Source organism: Ipomoea nil, unplaced genomic scaffold (genome assembly GCF_001879475.1).
Source record: "Ipomoea nil cultivar Tokyo-kokei standard unplaced genomic scaffold, Asagao_1.1 scaffold3172, whole genome shotgun sequence".
NCBI classification, from domain to species: domain Eukaryota; kingdom Viridiplantae; phylum Streptophyta; class Magnoliopsida; order Solanales; family Convolvulaceae; genus Ipomoea; species Ipomoea nil.
The window spans coordinates 2,111,381-2,117,380 of NW_017619600.1; positions in this window are offsets into that span (position 1 = coordinate 2,111,381).

Below are 6,000 nucleotides of genomic sequence, written 5' to 3' on the forward strand. Positions count from 1 at the left end.
ATGCAAGATAGAGATGGATCAGAATACCTTAAACCTGACGAGAAACTCATTGTCTCGAATCCTCAAAGACTTGGAAGAATCCCATTGTAGATTCAAGTACTTCGATGATGCAATCTTCAATCAACTAGAGTCGGATCTAGTTTCCTTCGATTCAAGAACGAGTCCACGAACCTAAATCTAAGGTTGAAGAAAGTAAGATTGATTCGAGTCCACGAATCAATTTTCTAGTCGAGTCCACGACTAGCCACTTATTGAGTCCACAATTCGCTATAAGGTTTCTTACACAAGTGTAAAGAAAAACTTAAGAATTTTATTGAATTGAAGTCTCCTCAAAACTGATATGGATGTGCCCTATTTATAGGTATGGGGCAACATTGCAATCTAAATACAATGGGAAAAAGAGTCCTAAACCTAATCTCGAAAACAAGTAAATAGAGTTTTATTTAGAAAAGGATTTAAGGAGTCCTTTCTAAATACAACTAGTGTTTTCTCTTTTATGCCAAACAACTTAAATTAATGATGACCCAAAATAATTGGACTGATTTGGGCCTAATTTAATCACCAAAATCAGCACTTAAACAATTATAAAAAGCCTTGAATTCTTCTTCATCTTTTGCAAATGGGCTTGACTTGGATTTCTAGCATCTTTCATCTATCGAATGGAATTATTATTGGGCCTTCTTGTTTCTTCCACCAATGATTCTTTAAGGATGTAGTTATGGGCCTTGTGATGAGTCCACTATTGACCCTTATTAGATTCCATGTGTACTGGTTCTTATTAGAAGACTTCACAAGTCTTTGAGAGTAAGGGTGTATCGCGAGATAGGTAATAAAATTGAGAGCAAGAAGCAAAGAAAAAGGACAATACGAGCAAAGAAACTAAATAAGATTTGAAAGAAAAAGGAAACCAAAGAAGGAAGTACGGCAGAAAATATGCAAGACCAATATCAACAGATATAGACAAATAGAATGTAAGAGGGGTTCAAGTATACCACAACTAAATAGGAATCTATCAAGAACTCCTTCCAACCTTATACTTCTCCCCTTCCTTCTCCCACCAAGATTCTCCTACCAACCTTATTCTTTCCCCAACCTTATTCTTCTTCTTCTTCTTTTGCTTTTTTTTTTTTTTTTTTTTTTTTTTTTTTTTTAAGTAACCTCCAAATAACTAATGTAAATATCAACAAAAATTTCGGACCAAGAGGATCCACACAACCCCTTCAAAATAGAATCATGAATTTCAAGAATCGCCTAGAAAAACAGAAACAATACCCTGACTTTGAAGATCAATATCTCACTAACCAGAAGGAATTAGACAGTTTATAATATATCAAAAGAACGATCCAGAAGAGATCTACAACATCACCAAATTTCAGATAAAAATAACCAGTGGATCTCGATATATAGGTAATTCTTTGAAACTGGTCACAGCTCGCGGAAATCTGGACAGGGTGTGATTGAGACGTGGTTGCGCGTAAATCCGCGCGTAAACACTTTCGGGATTGTTTTTCAAGAAACTGGAGAACATGTATCAAGATTCAAGAACACAATCAAGAATGCAAAAGAAAATTTTTTTGGGGTTTTTTTTTTAATGAATAAGACACGAAAAAAAGTAGTACGTAAGATAAGAACGAGATAAATCTAGGGAACCAAAGAAACCAAATTTCCAATGATAATGAGACAAACCTAGGCTCTGAATACCAAATTGATATGAATCTAGTCCAAGATTCAAATAAGATGAGTATTGTCCCAAGAATTGCTCTCAATGCAAGATAGAGATGGATCAGAATACCTTAAACCTGACGAGAAACTCATTGTCTCAAATCCTCAAAGACTTGGAAGAATCCCATTGTAGTTTCAAGTACTTCGATGATGCAATCTTCAATCAACTAGAGTCGGATCTAGTTTCCTTCAATTCAAGAACGAGTCCACGAACCTAAATCTAAGGTTGAAGAAAGTAAGATTGATTCGAGTCCACGAATCAATTTTCTAGTCGAGTCCACGACTAGCCACTTATTGAGTCCACAATTCGCTATAAGGTTTCTTACACAAGTGTAAAGAAAAACTTAAGAATTTTATTGAATTGAAGTCTCCTCAAAACTGATATGGATGTGCCCTATTTATAGGTATGGGGCAACATTGCAATCTAAATACAATGGGAAAAAGAGTCCTAAACCTAATCTAGAAAACAAGTAAATAGAGTTTTATTTAGAAAAGGATTTAAGGAATCCTTTCTAAATACAACTAGTGTTTTCTCTTTTATGCCAAACAATTTAAATTAATGATGACCAAAAATAATAGGGCTGATTTGGGCCTAATTTAATCACCAAAATCAGCACTTAAACAATTATAAAAAGCCTTGAGTTCTTCGCCATCATTTGCAATTAGGGTTGAATTGGATTTCCACCATTTTTTAACATAACCAATAAAGAGTTATCTTAATTGTTTGGACTTAGACCTTGTGATTGGCCCAACTAGTACTCTTAATGGATCTTCAGTAGTTTGGGTTGCATTAGATAACTCGACGGCGGATCACAGCCCTACACACCGCTAACGTGCTCAGTTGGTGGACTGCGATCCTCTTATGGGGACTACGACCCTACACACCGTTGATGAGCACAGTCGGTGGATCGTTGCGAATCAAGCCCTACACACCGCTGAGGGACTCAGTCGGTGGGCGAAGATCCTCGGAGACTACGACCTTACACACCGTTGGCCCTTCACTCGGTGGATCGTAGCCGACCATAGCCCTAAGACTGCCTGATCACTCATTCGATGGGTTATGACCTTCCTCAGGCTGGTGACCTTCCGCAGCTCAAAAACAACCAATTTGACCGCAGCCAACTTCTGAACCGCAGCTCAGGAACAACCAATTTGATCGTAACCAAATTGGGGAATCATGCATCACATAACACATTGTAGCACATAATAGCACATTGGCAAGGGGGAGACATATAAATAAACTTACGTTTGATCATTCACATACTAAGAGTAGTCCTAAGGGGTTCATGCATTATTCTCCTAGGCTAACGGGTTACCGATTCACTACCATGCAATTTCTAAGACTCTTTTATCCTACGAATGGCACCCAAAATATCAAACTAGACTCAAGCATGACAAACGGGGTCCGTTGGGACACCAAGGGGAATGGGGAACATCAAACGGGGAAGCCGAGGACCCGGGGTGGGTAACAGACCAGCGGGTAGCCGGTGGGTGGGGGTCACCCGGGCAGCGGGTGGCCGGCGGGCAGACGTCTGCCCGCCGGCTGCCAGCTGCTTGGCGGTGATTCTCGGTCAGTGAGTAGGTGGCGGGTCCCCCTACCCCCACCTACCCCAACTGACTCTTTCATCAAATATCGCGTTCCGGGATCCTTTGTGGATCCGAAACCATGCTTAGACACTTTTAAACGCAAATAATGACACCACATAGGCAATTAACGGATCAAAAGCAAGAATCGTATTGAGCACATCCTAACATGACTTCTAAACATAACAACACCCGGACATGCGAATTCCCACCCAAATATAAATCAAGAACGTCACAATACAAATTCCCAATCCAATCTAGGGCTCTAATTCCCATCCAAATTATCAAGATCATATTTTATCTCTAACATCAAGAAACATCAAGATTTATCAAGAATCATCATATAAATATCAATAACCTCTTTTTAGTATTAAGATCATCAAGATCACTCATAAAATCATCACATCAATCAAATAAGATTATATCACGATTATCATAAAGGAATTCATCAAGACACAAGCATATAGAGGGAGCCAAAGAAGGAGATTATAGCAAGGAAAATAGGTTTTGTTGAGAAATGGGTTACCTCGTAGCCTTAATTAAATTCCTTGGCTATGAAGGGTCTTTCTTTAAGATCTCTTCTTTCTTGATTTCTCCTATGGGAAATCTTGAGAATTCTTTCTTGATTTCTCCTATAGGAATTCTTGTGTGGTGAAAGTTATTGTGGTGTGAGTTCTAGGTGCCTCCTATGTCCCTATTTATATATCTAAGAGTCCCAATTAGGGTCTAAATGGTATGGGCTTGCTAATTCTATTCCTTATAGGACTAAGGGGTTGGTTTTAGGGATAAGGGTCCATGGACTATGGTGGACCCTTCTTAGTTAATTAATGGATTTTAATTCCCTTTTTAGGGTGAGTAATTAATTAATTTATTTGGTTTTAGGGGTCGTAACAAGGGGTGTTACACTCTCCCCCCTTACAAGAGGCTTCGTACCCGAAGCCGGTGCGTGGATCAATTCTTTCACCCCTAGACGTCACGTATTTTGGCCTCCTGATTAGGAACGTGGCCCCACGAGTTTTCTTTGTTAGGGTAGATTGGATTTCTGGTGAAGTGGTGATTAGAAAGTTCGGTTCTACCTTGGTTTCCTGCACTTGAATTGGATGCCCCGCGAGTGCTCAATATGGTCTCGATTGCTGCCACCCTCTAATCTAAAGCGCGTGTTGCATGGATTAGGGACGAGAACCCTTCGTCCATGATTTGGTTCTGCCGGGTGAGCTGTGCGAGGATGCGCTCGTTGATGGATTCTTCATTTTGGTTCCTTGGGTTTCCCCTTGCTTGTGCGGGCGCCGGTGGGTTAGGTTCGCTATCCTCCTCTTGTTCCTCATTTCCCTCCAGTCCCCCACATTCTTGCATTGCCCGTTTAAACTTTTTGTTGGAGATATCCAGTTGATCAACCAATTCCCTTCGTTCCTCTTCGGGTTTAAGGAAAATCTACTCAAGGGTGATGTATCGTCCCCCTTCGGTGTAGTAGATGTCATCGCTTACGGGTTTGATTTCTGTGTGGCTTAGGTATACTCCCTTTTTCTCCATGATCCAACTTATGATCATTCCGTAAGGTAGACTAAGCCGGTTGCTAGTCTTGCAAAACTCCATGTGTTTCAACATAAGGGCCGGTAGATTCAACTTGATCTTGTGCTTTAGGAAGTAGGGAAAAGTGCACTCCAAACTTCCCACATCCTTGATTTTGTTGTTTGTGGGCAACAAGCTACCGGTCACAATTATAACTAGTATCTTTTGTTCAGCGGTTAGCCATTTCCTGTTTGGCCGGGTGGCCAAGGTGAAGCCTTCTTCCTTTCCTAGTAGGTACCCGAGGTAATCCATATACCCTGTGTCTTGAGTACCAATCCATCTCTTTCGGTCGTAATCCGACACACCTGTGGTCGTCAGTTTTAGGAGTTTGGCCAAGCGGCCCTCGGAGAGTACTATCTCCTTGCCTCGGACTTTAGCGGTGATTTCTACTTTATCACCCCGTTTGACGGCCATTAAGTGGTGATAAAACTCTTTCACTAAGTCGGGGTACGTATCCCCTTTGATGGAGAGATATGTATCCAAGAGTACTTGAAATTTAAGCATATCGACCAACTCCGAAGAGAATTGGTCGAGTTCGAGGGATTTACCTCCGATTACTGTGTAATCGACGTCGTTCCATACCGGGGTTCGGATGCCAACGGGCTTTTTCGGCATTGTTGGAATTCTTCTTGAAGTAGTATTTTTCCGGCGGCGTTTTTCCGGCGAGGCTCCGGTGAACTTTCGGCGGTGCTTCGGCGAAGAACTTCGGCGACGCGATTTCTCCGGCGGCGAAGGGCGGTGTGGTCAAGGGTCGACGGCGAGGTGCGACGCCTTGGGTAGAGCAGTTTGGCAGCGGGAGGAGGTTGGGTGGCGTCCGGGCGGCTCGCGGCAGTGGGAGGTCGACGGGTGGCTGTGGTGGCGTCTCGTTGGCGGGGAGCAGAGCGATGATGGGTGGTGGTGCGGTGGTAGGTCCGTGGAGATGGGGTGATGGCGGCTTGATGGTGGTGAGGAGAGAGAGTGTGGGTGAGAGAGAGTGTGAGGAAGAAGAAGGGTTTTTGATTTGGGGGTTTTTGTGGGTTTTGGGTTTTTGGAGGGGTTTAAGAAGGGGCTGTCCCCTTGGGGTTTCGGGAAACACTCATGGTCTAGTGGTTAAAGATTTGGTCTTATAAGTGGAAGGTTTAGAGT